The sequence below is a fragment of the Elephas maximus genome, chromosome 4, assembly GCF_024166365.1.
Source record: "Elephas maximus indicus isolate mEleMax1 chromosome 4, mEleMax1 primary haplotype, whole genome shotgun sequence".
NCBI classification, from domain to species: Eukaryota; Metazoa; Chordata; class Mammalia; order Proboscidea; family Elephantidae; genus Elephas; species Elephas maximus.
The window spans coordinates 54953191-54970296 of NC_064822.1; the positions used below are offsets into that span (position 1 = coordinate 54953191).

Genomic DNA, 17106 nt, shown 5'->3' on the forward strand with positions numbered 1-17106 from the left:
TTCCTTTGCCTGAGTGTTTTTTTTTTTTTCTTCCATCTAAAATAATATTTCCCTTCTTCCCGACCAAAAAAGTCCAAACCAGTTGCCATCAAGTCGATTCTGACTCATAGTGACCTTATAGGACAGAGTAAAACTTCCCCAGAGGATTTCCAAGGCTAGAAGCAGACTGCCACATCTTTCTCCCATGGAGCAGCTGGTAGGTTCAAACAGCCAACCTTTTGGTTCATTGCCGAGCGTTCAACCACTGTGCTACCAGGGCTCCTTCCTTCCCAACACTCATCCCAAACTTCTCCAAATTCTATTCAGCCTTCTAAAGGCTGTTTCTGATTCACGTTTTAACTTTTTTGGACCAGCCCAGCCCAGGGCAGTCATTTGAAATACTTCAGCTCCTTGTTGTGCAGCGTTGGCATCACCCAGAAGCTGCTTGGAAATGCAGCACCTCAGGCACCTCCCAGAACTGCCGAATCAGAATCTGCATTGTAACCGGACCTCTGGGTGGTTTGTGTACACATAGAAGCTTCAGAAGCATGGCCTCTGCATCTCACGTTGTGCTTATTTAACAGCTGTTATTCTTAGTTAACTGTTGCACTCTCTCTTCTCTTTACAAATTCTTCTTTCCTTTGCTCACTGTAGTACCCAGTGCAGCCACGGGCACACAGCAGGCACTGATCAGTATCTGCAGATTGACTGACAATCACCATGCTTTAAAAAAACTATTGTGAGAGAATGTGGAGAATTGCATGGAAGATATGATAACCACTCTTACAAAAAGTCACTACTAGAAGGACCAGAAAAGTAAGAGAGGACAAAGTGAATAAAATTTGAATCCACGAAGTGAGGCAAGGAGCAAGGGCATTGGAACCAGCCAACCCTCACTAGATAAAGTCTCCTGCTCTAACACTTAACATCTGTGTGTGACCTTGGGGGAGTTATCTTTTCTGTACCATAATTACCTGATCTCTAATAAAACAGCTTAATAGTGCACTTATAATATCATTCTGAAGATAAAATGAGATAATGTAGGTAAAAACCAAAAAACTAAACCAGTTGCCATCAAGTCAGTTCCAACTCATGGTTGACCCCATGTGTGTCAGAGTAGAACTGTGGTCCATAGGGTTTTCAATGGCTGATTTTTCGGAAGTAGGTCACCAGGCCTTTCTTCCAAGGCACCTCTGGGTAGACTCGAACCTCTAAGCTTTGGTTAGCAGCCAAGCGCTTAAGTCGTTTGCATCATCCAGGGACTTCAATGTAGGTAAAGCACGTGACAGAGTGTTTGGCACATAGATGGTAGCTAGATGGGACGAAATGAATGCATTCATGGAATCAGCACTAGCTAGCATTTTTAGTCATTTCAATTGGGTTCTTACTAATCCATTGTTTTATAAATAGGACAAAAGGGACAAAATAGAGACGACTTACTGAGAGTTATGTTATGTCTAACCCTTTGTACTGTTTCATGGTTTCAAGACTGGGCTATAAGCTCCCGAGGAACAGGGTCCCTGTTTTTTGCATACTCAGTTTCCCCAAGAGGTCCAGTCTCAGAGAGGAGCACCTGGTATTAACGGCTGTTGGTTGGCTATTTGATGTCCTAGGATGAGGGAGGAGGAGAATTTGACAGAGGAGAGCATCGCTACCTTTCTGTGTTCTGCCTTTGGACACTGTGCTCATGCTGCTGTGAACAAAAGCACAAAACAAACTACCAAAAGGTGGAATTTGACCTAAATAACTCTCCTGGGAGCTCTCAGGAATCTAGCTAGAAAGTCAGCAAGATTGTGGCAATGCAGTGGGGCCCTCCCCCGCTCCTGCCAGCTCTTCCACTTCCTCCTGCAGAGATTGGGCAGGTGTGGAGGGGGTCTGGGGCGGGGATTGGGGGGGCATGCCAAGTTACAAAATGGTTTCTACTCCTATGGCAGTTGGAAACGGTGATGGTACAGGTATCTGACGGGTAACCTTGGGAGCTATGAAGCTGTCATGTATTTGCTTTGTTGGAGCAAAGCCTTGAGAATCCGGAGATCTTAGATTCGATGTTGTCCTAGATCTGCAGTGACAAATTGCTTTTCATTTTTTCTGTTGGAGGCATGATGTCTACCTGGCACAAGGCATGGATGGTATGGGTGGATTACTAAAAAATGTATTCCAGCTCTTTGAAGATGAAAAGAGTTAATCAGCTGGACTACTGTGTCCTTTAGCTTAAAAAAAAAAAAAAAAAAAAAAAGGGTAGCCCTTGTTTTATGCACTGGATCTTTTTCGCCTGCTGTATCTGAACCTTCAGAGGATTGAGGATTCTGCTGATACTTCTAATTTTACAATAAGAGGTTGACAAAAGGCCAGAATTAACACAATTCACTTTTCAGTCCACATTGGTGGTTAACAACTGCATGTATGTAATACCATGAGGTTTAGTGAAAGGAAGGCCATATCTTGGTGTTTATAGAGTGAGACAGATACTTGATTCCTTTTTCCTTAAAAGATCTGTTTACTGTGAATTACTTGCCTTGTAAAGAGAAAAGACTGTCTGTCTCACTGGCGCTACGGTCACCCTGCTGAGCAACACTGGTCTCTTGGGGTTGAGAGGTGGCTGTTTGGCTGGTTCAGCCTGGACCACAGGGACGCAGGCTGCAAGATGAGTGTGTGCAGGAGCCGGTGGTGGTGGGGTCCTGGGTTAGGAGGACAAAGAGGAGGAGGTGTGCCAACCCAGCCATGTGGCACAGCAGCTTCGTTGTCATCTTAGATGGACAACAAACATTTTATGTATAGTATTTCTCTTCTGAAGTCAAGCTCCTATTCTCTCTGTGATTTCAAAGATTTCTTCCCTCCCACTTTTACTTCAAACTCCTCAGTCCATACTTCTTGAAGTCTGAAGTATGGAGAAGCACTGTTGGGGGTCTCACAAGTCTACCTTCCTGCTTGAGTCAGGGTCTCTGTGTTTAGCTGGGAACGGTTTGCTGGAGAGCAGAGGGAGGGGCATTCCCTGGGGAGAGGGCAGGAAGAATCAGAGTCTAAAAATAGACAGCTTGCCACTGAACCTGCTTACTGCTCTCCCAGTCAGATGTGGCCCTCCAGTGATAACAAAGCTAAGGGATAGTGCATTTTTAGAACAGAGAAGAGAAAAAATAAATCAGTCCTCATTAAAAGAAAGAAAGAAGCAAACATCAGCACACCATATAGGCTCTCCTATTTTATATGTCTACTAACTGAAAGAGTGGTTCAAACCTACCCAGAGGTGCCTTGGAAGAAAGGCCTGGCAATCTGCTTCCGAAAGGTCACGGCCATGAAAACCCTATGGAGCATTCTACTCTACAACACGTGGGGTCTCCATGAGTCAGAATCAAGGCAGTAGCAACTGCTTTTTGTTTGTTTGCTTGTGTTTTATGTTCCATATAAGAGGAACTTTCCCAAGTAATCTCGTGGTTTTAGATATGTGTCCCCATGTGATTCTGGGCATGTGTGTGTCTGTAACAATATGTTCGTCAGTGCATGGGGTCCACATGTGTATGGCGCACAGATGGCTCAGTGTTTCAAGTGCTGAGATATTCTGGGACCATGGGTAGGTATTGTCACAGAAGCCGTTCCTGTGAGATGTCTCGCACTTATAAAGAGAGATGCTTTCCATTTACAAGGCAACTTTCCTTACAGTAAATGGAAGAAACTCCCCTGGGTCATGTTTGTTCATTGGATCCATAGCCCGGGTCATTGTATCACACAGGAGGCATACCAGTTACTGAGCAGAAGGGTCAAAATGCAAGCTGTGCTGGCTGTTCTAATCAGGCCCACAAGCTGCTGCTTTTGCCCTTTTTCCTGCTCTTTTAAAAAGTAGGGTTTTTTTTCCCTCCTTAAGGTAAGGAAAATGAAAATACTCCCATCCTCTCAGTCTATAAAGCAGATGCAGGTGGAGTCCCTTCTGTCCCCAAGAGAGCCAGAGGGAACTCTAGGGAAAACTATCAAGATACTTGAGATGGTATCTGCTCTAGGCCGTTGACACTTCCTTGCCCCATCTTCCTCCTAATATGTAGTACCTTCTTTTTACCAGGGAGAATTTTCTGCCCTGACTTTCAGACTAGATTTTGAACAACTTAATAATGGTCTTGGTTTTGTATCTCTCTCTGCTTGTTTCTGCCCGTTTCTGCAACCTGAGAAAGTAGCTGTGCTCTTCAGCAAACTGGCGCAGCTCTAACCCTGCCCTTGCGTGGCTCGCGGATGGACCTTCTACTGTAGCAAGCGATAGTTAAGTGCTTATGTGGTGGTTGGCCTGTGTGACTCATCTCATTCCTTTTATCTTGGGCCGCTAGCTAAATATAGCCTCTCCATTCTCATCCCTTGCTTCTCAGCTATCTGGGCAGGAGAGAAGCCTGGCCTGTGGCCCTGCGGTCAGCTGGGCTAGGTCTTGGGTGGGTAGGGAGCACACAGTGGGATTGGAATACACTGGTGCTGCTAGCAGAGGAGGGCTCCCTGCTTTCTCAGCGCCCCGCTCTCTCCCTTAGCAGCGGGGTCCTTGTTCCCCCCTGAAGTTCGAGTCTCAGGGAGTAGTTTCTCAGGGAGAAGACAACAGTTCTTCTGTGAGTCTTGTCATATTCAGGGAAACCTGGAGATGTGAAAGGTTTAGGATCTTCTTAGTTGGTGCCTTTGTTTGGGCTGTTAGTCTTTTAATGTAACAGGTGCCCGTCCTAGTCGTGTGTGTGTATGTGAGTGTGTGTGTAAGTGTGTGTGTAAGGTGCTCACAGAGCTGCAACAGATGTTGGCATTGTGTGCTGTATGTAGCATAAGTGAGCAAAGGCCACTGCTTCCACACCGGGCCAGGGATGAGCCTCGATGTGGCTCCAAGAGCCCAAGGTGTCCTCTTAGTTTGGATTTCCAAGTACGTTGGTAGGTGAAGGCAGAAGGAACACAGGCCATGGGTGCTTTTAAGACTTAGGCTATTCACTGGTGGCCTGACTCCTCTACCAGCCTGGCTGAACTGGGGAAAGAACTGTGGAGTCAAGGGGACCTTCCAGCCCTGCACTGGAGAAACAACTGTTGGGAAAAGGTAAAAAGACTGAAATGACAGTGAGGGAGAGGATTTTAGCATCTTCTCTCTTCCAAATCATGGAGAATTATAATTGACAGTTGTTGTTATGTGCCGTCAAGTTGATTTTGACTCACTGCGACCCCATGTGACAGAGTAGAACTGCCCCATGGGGTTTTCTTGGCTGTAACCTTTCTGGAAGCAAATGGCCAGATCTTTCTCCCACGGAGCAGCAGTGTGGGTTCGAACCACCAACCTTTTGGTTAGCAGCTGAGCGTTTAACCGTTTGCTCCACCAGGGCTCCTTAACAATTGACAGTAGTCAGCGCTAAAGGGTATAGATTAAATCTAGCCTGAGGACTTAAAATGTTAGATCATATATTTATTGGCTTAATCTTTATTTTACAATCAGTTATACAGTTAAAAAAAGGGGGGTTTATGAGAGACATTCATATTTAATGGGGTTTGATAGTATATTTTTTCATTTATGTTAAGTTTTAAGAGCCCAGAAGGGTACAGTGATGTTATTGGAAGTGATTTCTCAGTAATTGTTCTAAGGACAGTGATTTCTCGGTAACTGTGGTAAGAACCCTGCTCCCCACCTAGGCCTTGTCCACATTGGCAAGCACTGCTGGCCCCAGCCAAGATGGCTATTGGAGGGCCCTAGCAGCCTGTGGTTCTCTTAACGTGGTCAGTTGCACTCCATTTTCAGCTTCTCGTGTATGCTTTTTTGTATAGCCGTATATGAGCCAGTCTAGTCCTCAACCCTGGTTGCTTTGGCCTTTTAGTTGGAGTTGAGTGCTTGTTCCCTGCCATCAGTCTCAGCTGGTGGACTTCCAGGAGAGCTGGCACACACCGTTGCCGGGACAAACTTTGCATGGAATGTTGCCCTCATGCCATTAGCAAAGCGGAGGCTGGGTCGCCCTGCTCTCCCTGCCTCCGACTTTATTGTTCGCGGCCTAATGTAATAATATGCTTGAACAGGCGGAGAGATCACATTAGCCTGGCTCTGCAGTTGTAAACAATATTTGCTCTGTAAGTTTTTTCCTTCACCCCCTACTCTCCTGGAGCCCTATGGCCTCTGCCACTACCACCCCCTCTGTCCTTGCATATTCTAACCTTGGCTAAACAGCTTCATTCATTAAGATGGCCAGTTTTTTTCTGGGAGGAAAATGGACAGAAAGTAACCAAGCCCCGAGAGCCTCCAGCTGTGGTGCATAAGGAAAACCGTTTTTAGTTTTGGGGTAGAAATTTTAACTAATGCCTGGATCAACCAAACTCTTTTCTTTCTATTCGCTACTCCCTTCACTACTTTGGAATCCTATTTGAACGCACACACGTGCTCATGTAACAAAAAAACAACTTTCCTAAAACTGTTGCCTTGGCAGGGAGCACTGGGAAGATTCCATCCACTGTTTCATGGAACAAAGGTTCCACTGTCAGCCTTGGCAGGGGTGGGAGACAGAGAGGGTCGGGGGCACAGGTATATTCCTGGATGGTCTGTTGCTCACACCTCAGGGATTTCAGACTTCAGCATTTTTCCATAGAAAGGTTTCATTTCTCTGCTCCCCACTTTCTTTTATAGTTTAGCACAAAGGCAGGGTAAAAGAAAACCCCACCTCACACCTGCACTGCCCTTTGCAATTTGACAGTTACGGTGGTTGGTTTCGTAGACAACACCTACTCTCTCTGTGTTGATTGGTGGCTGATGATGTCATGGCATAAAGCTCAAGCTGATTGTTTTCTCTATGGGGCAGACCCAGAAAAAAAAAAAAGCAGACATCAGAGCACTCGCTTTTTTGTCTCTGCACACCACCAAATGGGATGGGAACAGGTTGGATCAGAGCCACGATTGCAAATTGCTTTGATTTATATGTAAAGCTCGATCTCAGCTTCCTTGAGTAGGGGGCTTCTCAGATAAGGAAAGAGCCTTTGTTTTTCATGAGAGCACTTGGTTCGTTTTGTATGGAAGAGATTTCATGGATTTGGTCTGCCTGTCTTAGACTTCTCTGTTAAAGATAAAGGCATTTTCAAAGACATCATATTCTACTGGCCCAAGAAAAGACAGGAAGAGGTGTTGATTTTAGGAGAATAAATAGTAATCGGACCACCTTTACTTGGTTCCTTGCAAGCTTGGAAACTTTTTCTGCTGTTGGAATGCTTCCATCAAAGAGGTAAATTTTAGCTATGTAATGACAACTCTAATGTGTGAATTAAGGGAATGATGCAACCTTAGAGTGCTGCCTCTGATCTAATGGACCTGAGGAGCAGAGCTTACTTTTGAGTTCACCCTGGGGTGGACTGGATGAGGTCTGCTTTCACCTGGAACGTAACTGAGCTTGCTATGGTATAGACAGAACAGTTGGGTTGACAGGTGAACTAACACAGTGGACCTGGCATGGTCTGAATCTTGTAGGGCAGTAACCACCAGTCCTGAGTCTTCTAGGACTGCCTTTGTTGGCCTTGTGAGTTGGGTTCATCTTATACTGCCCAGCAGAGTTACTAGAATTACTAGTCACTGGTCATTTATAGCTGCTCAGATCATATGGAAACCTGCAGTTTCTGCAGTAAATATTACCAATAACCTAGATGAAGCTCTCTATTTGCCAGAGATCCCCTAGTAACTGTTTTCAAATTGGGTGCAGTCCCTGCTCATCTAAAGGCCTTTTTCCTTAGATTTTACATACTCTCAGGGCCAAAGACCCAAAAAATGACCTTGAAAAGATTCACCTTTTTTCCCTGATACTTACGATCATACCTGAATTAGCACTGGCCTAATGGCTGTTTCCAAAAAGTTTGGTGGGAGAGTGCATACTGCTCTGGTAAATGGAGGAAGTGAAGTATGTCTGACAGGAGACATCGTTGGCGGGACAGAGGACTGAACAGGCGTCTCACCCAACCCACAGAGCTGTCCTTGGTGGGGCCAGCCTATATTTACCTTTCTCTGAGCACCCAGGACTTTGATTTGTTGGGCGAGAGGAAATGCTAAAGCTGGCCTGGCAGCCTCAGCCACTCAGCACATGGTCTTCTTTCCCCCACTTAGGTTGTGCTTAATTCTGTGCTTCCCTGCAAACATACAATCACTGGGCTATCTTTAGATATGTTGCGGTGTAACTTCACCCCAGGAGAGACAGAGCATTACAGCTGGTTTACATTTTCCTGAACAAGACATACATACTCAGAGATTAGGCACATCGTTTCCTTGAGCTGTGCGGAATATTACTTAATTTTTTTGTTGGGCACCTCTCCTTTTGTTGCTGTTTGTTTTATGATTAGAGGCAGAAGAGATTTGCTTACTAGGTAACTGACATGTATATAGGGGAGAAGGCCCACTTGAAGGTAGGTGAACCTCCAATTATTCAGCTAAATTTATGCTGCATTCCCAGGTTTTCTTTCTGTTTTGCTTCATCTTAGCCCTGGTTGCATGCTAGAATCATCTTGGGGTATGCTTAAAATTTTGTACATACAACTACCCCATGCCTAGGCCCTACCACAGAGATTCTGATTTGATTGGTCTGAGTTGGGGTCTGAACACTGGTGTATTTTGTCAATGATGATTAATGACTCTAATGAGTCTTATGTATACCCTGTAAAGGTTGTCTAAATAGCTCATCTTAGCGTATTAAAATGTAGTGAGTTTTCCCTCGTCTCTGAGTTCTCATACATTGAAAGTTGTTTATAAAGCACATGATAGTTCTTTGCTGTCATAAAAGTATATGTTCTATAAATTGAAAATTCCTGAGTTTTATGAACAATGACAACTGTTGCTCTGATGTGGCATTCAAAACTCAGCTTGTCTCTACCTTCCCTCTTTTAACATCCAGCTTCTCTGTCTCCACTGGGAAGAACTGAGTTGCAGGGTCTACTGAGGGCTTTCACAGTCCTTGTATATCTTTCCAAGCCCCAGGCACTTTCTCCAGAAAAAATGGAGAATGGGGAAGTGCTCAAGACCATGCATGCCTACTATCACCATTGTTCACTGATTGACAAGCCTCATCTCCTCCCTTGAGAAGGATTGTGGTTTTCAGCTTGACTGACAGTGGACCTTTGTTCACTTCTCCAATGATGGCATCTCTCTGGACAAGAATTGTGTGAGTCTCTTAGGGCAATGCAGGCTGGAGAAAAGTGGAGTCCCTGAGCTCTGAGCCTCTCTCTCTCTCCAAAAACCAGAACGAGGACTTGTTTAAGACAGGTCTAAGAGAACCAGGTGAATTGTGGAGTCATATGGTGTAAATCAAACACCTGCCTGTGCCTGCGGTGGGATAGGCGGGGGTGTGTTGTGGAAGAAGTGCTCTGCCTGGTCTGTTTGTCCTGTGGCCTCTGGGCATAACTGGATGTCTCCTACTTTTATAGTGGGCAGGTGGGGAAGGAGTGGATTGACCTGTCATTCTGCCTAGTGTTCTTACATTATGAGAGTTTACTCCACTCTTGGCTTGTTTTGTGTAATTCATCCCACTCTGCTTAAATAGTTCTCTGAGAATAATTGACATTGGCCTGGGCTGTGAGGCAGAGCTTATAGCTCTTCCGCAGATCTGGAAAACATTCTCTAAGTGCGTGAGTATTCCCTACCTAATTTTTATCCCCTCCTCAAGCTAGTTTTCCTTCCTGATCCTCTCTGTGGCTGCCATTGCTTTCATATTTACATACCCTTGAGTTTATGCTACCTTTGCATCTTTCTTTCTGATCAATTTGTTTTTATTCCTTTGCTCCTGAGTGTATTATATTCTTCCGGAAGGCTGCTGGACCTGGATAGTTCACAAAACTAGTCCTTCCCTGTTCCCTTTAGTCCTTGGGTTTGGTTTTTCTAAAATTGTATGAATTTAGCAGCCTTCATCAGGATCAGTTTTCCTCTTTTTAGGCTGATTCTCACAAATACTTTTCTCCTGTAAGAATCCTTGTTTATGTAGTTGTATTCAGCTGGCTCAGAAAAGTCAGATGTTAAAATGCAGCTAATTGACACATTTTTTAAAAAAGAGAGACCTTGGCACTTCTTTGTCCAGTCTTCTGTCCTTGGCCTTAGAGTTATGAAGTCTGACGGCTTTCTCTGGTGATCTGAAGGCAAGTTCCGACCTAGGAGCAGAATAGGACTGCCGGTTGTGCTGACGTGACTTCTAGGGCTACTTGGCGGGAGTATTAATAGTTTCAGTGAATACAGTGCATATGCACATGCCTAAACAACCCAGTGCCTACTTAGTAAAAATCAAAACCAAACCTGTTGCCGTCGAGTCGATTTCAACTCATACTAAAACAAACAAACAAAAAACCCAGTGCCGTAGAGTCGATTCCTCAAATCATTAGCATGAAAGAGTGTTGGTCAGTCCTGATGCCCTTTGAACGGGTATCTAATGTTTCCACAGTGCCTTGAGATGAGTAACCTTGCTTCTGACAGTAGGCAGGCAGTAGTGGATGAGACTATTTGCTCTGGAGGAGGGATGTGCTCTAACTTAATAGAAAGATGGCAGCCTAGTTTCTTCAGTCTCAGAAACTAGGCTGCCATCTTTCCAGCCATAGAGGGCTTTTCATTTCTAAGTGTGGTAAAAGTATTTAACTCCTCAGAAATGGTTGTCTGATCCATCTTTCAGAGTTGCAGAGAAAGGTCTGCTCTCCACAAGGTATACAAGGTTGTGTTAGAGCCCTTGCACTTGGCTGAACTCGCTGTCGGTGGTCAGGACCAGCTCTCACGGGCTTACCATCCTGCCTCACTGGGCTTGGCCTCCTCAAGGGTTGCAGAGACACATGGCAGCCCCCCACCCCTACAGTGCAACTGCATTAGGTAGCGAAATGTGCCTCTTCTGGGGGATGCTGCTCCACACTTGCTGAGTGGGGTGTAGGCTGAATTTCGTCCCCTGCTTCCCCGGCCCTCAGCTGGGGAGCTTGCACTAGCATATGTGTTGGCCAGGGATGGGGAGCAGAAGCTTGATACTCATCCAGGGTGATGAGCTCTAATGCCTATGCGGTTATGTGTTCGCCCTTTATTACTTGTTACTCACATGGTTTTTGCTCTAAGTCCTAAGCGCCCTTGCAGTTTCGGCTGGAGCCAGGAGCACTGGTGGGGAGAGTAGTGGACTCCCCTTCACAAGTGAGACATGGCCTCACTCTGCACCAGACTTCCGTTTGGTCCTTTCAGACTCTGATTATCAACACATCATCTTAGACCAGACCAAACCTCACTGCCGTCAAGTCACTCCAACTCATGGCGACCCTGTCGGACAGAGTAGAACTGCCCCACAGGGTTTCCAAGGCTGTAGTATTTACAGAAGCAAACTGCTGCATCTTTCTCCCAAGGAGCTGCTGGTGAGTTTGGAGCCGACCTTTCAGTTGGCACCCGAGCACTTTAACCACTGCACCACCTGGGCTACATCTTAGACCAAGGGGTTCCTAGTTCATCTTGACACCCAAATCTTTTGTCCAAAGTTGTATTTGGCACCGGAGCACAGTATAACTGTCTGCCAGGTTTAAGCTCTGTGAATATACAGGACCCCAGAGACCCAGTACAACCTCTCTTGTTGGCAAGGGCAGCATTGTAAGAAAAGGAGCCCCCTAAGCCCTCCTGCATGTGTTCCCCGGAAGAATATGAAGCTGCTAGCGTTCATAGCTGAACCCTCTTGAACTTGGCTTATAGTTGAGTGATCCAGGCTTTGAAACTGCTTCCTTTTCCACTGGGTATTGTGATCTGCCTATGGAGGTATGAATTTGTGTTCCATATTTGGCACATAAAAGTCCTTTGGGAGGCAGCAGGAATAATCTGGACTTCAGAATGAGGCATTCCTGAGTTGGAATTTGGTCACCTTTAGCTTACCCTGGTCGCACAGTGGTTAAGAGCTGAGGCTACTAACCAAAAGGTTGGTAGTTCAAATCTACCAGCTACCCCTTGGAAATCCTATGGAGCTCTACTCTGTCCTGTAGGGTCTCTGTGAGTCGGAATCGACTCAGTGGCAACAGGTTTGGTTTGGTTTTATAATGAGATTCATAAAACTTGTTATAGGTAATTGTGAGGACCAGCTGAAAAGATTTGTATACAGTATGCAGCGCAATGCTTGGCACATAGGCAATTTTAATAACTAGTGATAGTTACTAGTATCAGCAAGAGATGGCTGGCAAACACCTTAGGCCTCTTCCTGCTAAACCAGGGATTATTTATAAACTCTTACACTCACCTTGAAATTTGATGCCAGAGGGAGAAGAGGATATGTGAAGTGAATTTTGAAAGTGGGTGGTTTGATTTTGTTCATACCTTGACTGCTTTAGTGCTGGGAATAAGATAAGACATGGTCTCTGCCCCCCAGGAACTAATAAATCTGGGGAGGAATGTACGTAAACTGGTTACGAAAAACCAAACCAAACCCATTGCTGTTGAGTCAATTCCGACTCATAGTGACCATGTGGGACAGAGTAGAACTGCCCCATAGGGTTTCCAAGGAGCAGCTGGTGGATTTGAACTGCCAACCTTTTGGTTACCAGCCGAACGCTTAACTAGAGTATAATTAAACTTTATAGGTGCCATGATAGAAACCAGTATTGGGTATGGTAAAGTAAGCAATCTATCTTTGATAGCCAATCTGTCTTTTTTTCCCCTGCTTTGGGCTGTCTTTTTATAATAAATATAGGATTAAGTAGATGGGGGAAAGCTAGAGTTTAGCATTATCCAATTTAAAATAGTGTCCTTGGAGGATTGGTGAGCCCTTGGAAAGGGCCTGCAGTAGAAGAGTTAGGGAGTATGTTTTTGGCTCAGCTTAAAACTAATGATGTAAGGAAGCAAACAACATATTGCATCAGGCGAATCTGTGGCAAAAGACCTCTTTCAAATCTTAAAAAGCAAAGATAATCTCTTTGATGACTAGGGTCTGCCTGACCCAAACCATTGTATTTTCAATTGCATAATATGCGTGTGAAAGCTGGACAATGAAAACAGAAGACTGAAGAAGAATTGATGCATTTGAATTGTCGTATTGGCGAAGAATATTGGATGTACCACAGACTGCCAGTCAGTCTAGGAGTGAGGATGGTAAGACTTCATCTCATGTACTTTGGACACGTCATCAGAAGGGACCAGTTGCTGGAGAAGGATATCATGCCCGTGGTACATTCAATATTCTTTGCCAGCACCACAATTAAATAGGGGGTCAGTGAAAAAGAGGGAGACCCTCAATGAGATGGATTGACACAGTGGCTACTACAGTGGGCTCAAACAGTAATGATTGTGAGGATGGTGCGCGGGTGGGCAACATTTTTTTCTATTGTACATAAGGTCTCTGTGAGTTGGAGCTGATTCTGTGACACTTAGCAACAGTAACAAGGAACCAAAGGGAGGTAACGAAGAGAATTCACCACTTAATCCTTGGCATACTTGGTAGCTTGCTCTGCGACTCAAGACAGGTTATTTCCTCCCTGACTTCTGCTTTTAGCATCCACCTTCCTTATCCATAGAATTGTGAGGACTAAGTGGGATAATCTGTGTGGAATTTCTTTGAGAAGCATGAAGTGCTACCTACATACATGATGGGGGCTGGGGATACACAGACAGATGTCAGTCTGCTCTCTCTATAGAGAAAAAAGTCATGGAGAATTGGCTAGAGACGAAACCTACTCTTCTTGTCCTTCAGATGTGTGCTTTAAATGTCTGCTCAGAGAAGCTTCTATGACCAACTTATTGTGACTTATCTAAGTCACTATAACCTCTGCATTTTCCTCCTAACACTCATATTTTGTAATTGTGTGCTTGTTTGCTTACTTGTTTATAGTTTATATCTTCTACTAAACAGTAAGCTCCCCAAGGGTAGGTATTATACTTTGATTTAACAGTGTAAATTTAATGCCAAGCATAAAAAAGCATAGGGGCTGACATATACTACCACACTCAGTAAATATTTGCTGAATGAAATAAAGGCCGCAAGACATGTTAGTATTCTGCCTAGAAAACTGCGTCTTTGGAGATGGCCAGACACTTACACGTTCTTTTGTGGGTATCTGGATACGGAGGAATGCCTTCACCTGAGAATGGGATACCACCACCAGGTTGCAGGTTCTAAATGCCACAGGCTGGGTTTGAGACTCATCCCTGCCCTCTTCTGCGTGTCCCTTTCTGTTCGTTAAAAACAAAAAAAAAAACCTGTTGCTGTTGAGTCGATTCAGACTCATAGTGACCCTGAACTCAGTTGCAGTCAGGGTGCACATTGAACTGATGAAGTTGTCCTATCAAAAGAGAAAACTCACTCTGGGCTAGGGAACTTGGTTCCAGGGAGCTGATAGCTTGCCAGGCAGGGAGCGTGTATCCTATTTGCTATTTATAAAGCACACAACCTGGCTCTGGTCAGAACCGCACCCCATGGGGCTCCCAGCTGTCTGCCAGGTCTCATGCCAAGTAGTGCTGGGTCAGGTTCTTCTTGGTATGTGAGGTATGGTGTGGATTTCGTTCATGTTTGCTGCTGGGTGCCCCTCGGGTTACTCTCCTCTCAGAACACTTTAAAGATGCCCTTTTTCAGTTTATTATTATTTTTTCCTTTTAAATGGAGATATAACATATATTCTGTGTAGCACACAAATCTTAAGTGTACAAATTGAATTTTTATATACATAAATGTCCATGTGTGTCAGTCGGACTACAGTCAGGGAAGCAGAGCCTCTATGAAAATTTTAGAGTAAGGGATTTATTAGAGGAATTGGACCTTACACAATTGTGGGAGAAGTTAGGAAAATGAAGGTCCAGAAGAGGGTCTTGAAGTGTCAGAATCTCTAACCATTGCTCCTGAAGCGTTGGCATGGGCAGACAAGACAGGGCATATAATAGGGAAGCCTGAGAAACGGGCACATCCAGCACCAAAGTGAGACCACAGAAGGGACGCTCTGGAGACCTCTGTAGAAAGCTGTTGTCTCTGGTAAGCCACTGTCCAGTTGGGTCTACAGCCAAGTACCTGGTGGTGGACCTTGGGCTGTTGTTGATCAGCAGGGTCAACATTGAGGAAGAAGAGCTAGATGCAGAGTAGGGAAGAGCAAGGACAAGCTGGAACCCACCAGGCACTGGTCTGTCCATCACCACGTTTGACTGCTCAGACCTTCAGAGTAATAGCTACTGCTATTACTGCAAGTTCCATTCCTGGCCAATTCTAACTTGGAACCTCTACTCAGGATTCTGAGAAACATAATTCTCAGCTTAATCAAGATGACACAGCACAATCCAGCATACTGTGTAACCACCATACGGATCAGGACCTCAAAGGCTCCTTCTTGCCCCTTCCCACACTGTTACCTCCCCTCCCCACCACGTAACTACTATTCTGACTGGCCTCAGGACCATATTTGACTTTTGCCTATTCTTGATTGCCATATAAATGGAGGCATGCAGTATGTTCTTTTTTTGTGTCTGTCATCTTTTTTTTTAATATTTGATTTTTATTGTTGAAAATATTTACAGCAGAACATACACCAGTTCTACGGCTTCTGCATGTACAGTTCAGTGACATTGGTCGCATTCTTCAAGTTGTGCAACCATTCTCATCCTGCTTTTCTGAGTTGATCCTCCCCTATTAACATAAACTCACTGCCCTGTCTAATCTTTCAAGTTGCTGTTGTCAGTATGATCCCATATATAAATAGTTCTTAAAAAAGCATAGTGCTCAAGGCCGACATTCTTTACTAGTTAAGCTAAACTGTTATTTGGTCTTAAAAAGACCTTAAGGAATGTTTTTAGTTTAAGGCTTAAAGTGAAAGATCATCTTACAGCAATAGTTTCAGGGGCTCATCCAACCTCCATGGCTCCAGAAAATCTGGATTCCATGAGAATTTGAAATTCTTTTCCACATTCCACCCTTTTTGATCAGAACTCTTCTATAGAGTCTTTGATCTGTAAGCTTAAAAGCTGCTTGCAAGCTTTTAAGACCCCAGGCACCACACCCCAATGAACTAGGAGGTAGAACACAAGTACTAAACACATTATCAGGCTAATTAACTGGGATGCCCAATGAAACCATGACCCTAAACCTCCAAATCTCTCTTAAAATCATGGCCCTAAATGACCAAATCCTGTGAGGTGTTTGGTTGTACATAAGCAGACTCAGCAGATAATCTTTTTTTTTTTTTTTTCTGGTAAATACACCTGTCATATGTTTTGCCTGTTCACCCTTTTATGGCTATACAACTTATTGACAATAATTACATCAATCAGCTGTGCAACGCTACCCTTAATCAGTGCTGTTTTTCCATTAGGTGTCTGTCATCTTTTGTTGAACATTTTATCTCTGAATGTCATTCATGCTGCTGCATGTAACAGTGGCTCGTTCCCTTTCACTGCTATGTAATACTCCGTTGTATTACTGTAACTTCAGTGTAACTTCTGTTGTGGTCATTTGGGTTGTTTCCAGTTTTAGAATATTGTACTTGTCTTTTAGTGGACAGAGACATTCATTTCTCTTGGTTGTATTCCCAAGAATAGAATTACCGAGTTTTAAGGTATATTTAGCTTTAAGAGCCATTGCCAAACAGTTTTCCAAAGTGGTGGTACAAGTTGACATCTCAGTGTCTGCAAGTTCCCGTTGTTCCATATCCTTGTCTGCTCTTGGTACTGTCAATCTTTAATTTAGCCATCCTGGTGGCTGTGTGTGGTATCTCATGGTTATAATTAACATTTCCCTGATGAGTAAAGATCTGACCACCTATTCATATGGTTTTTAGCCATTTGAATACTCTCTTTTGTGAAGTGCCTGGTCAAATCTTTTGCCCATTTTTCATTGTCTGTTTTTTCTTATTGATTTGTACAAATTCTTTATATATTCTGAATATGACACTTGCCTTGAATATATGCAGCTCTTCAGCTTTAAAGAGGTATTTTCCTTCTGAAGAAGGGAACAGATGGGGGTTCAGGCATGTTGGAAGAGGGAAGCCTTTGAAAGAAATGTGGCTATTTATTGCTCCTTTCTAGGTGTAAGATTGGAAGATAATAATGACCCAGCTTACACATGATTTTAAAAACAAGATTTTGCACTCATAAGTATTTTTACTGCTTTTTAAAAAACAGTTTATCTTGAGTACTCAAAGTTTATACTCATAAACCAAGACTTTTAATTCGTTCCACAAAGATTTGGGTGTTTGTTGTAAGTCTGGCACTCTGCG

General features: G+C 44.1%; 1 protein-coding gene across 9 annotated transcripts in view; it reads left to right on the top strand.

Moving 5' to 3' along the window:
* MICAL3 (microtubule associated monooxygenase, calponin and LIM domain containing 3) overlaps positions 1 to 17106 on the top strand; it is a 241613-nt gene that overhangs the window by 78632 nt on the left and 145875 nt on the right. Inside the window, exon 1 of one of the 9 annotated variants that reach the window (XM_049882103.1) lies at positions 1901 to 7175. The exons of the other annotated variants lie outside the window; for them this stretch is intronic. The gene's annotated coding sequence lies outside the window, so the exon portion shown is untranslated. Of the gene's footprint in view, positions 1 to 1900; positions 7176 to 17106 lie in introns of those variants that run through there. 9 annotated transcript variants of the gene reach the window in all.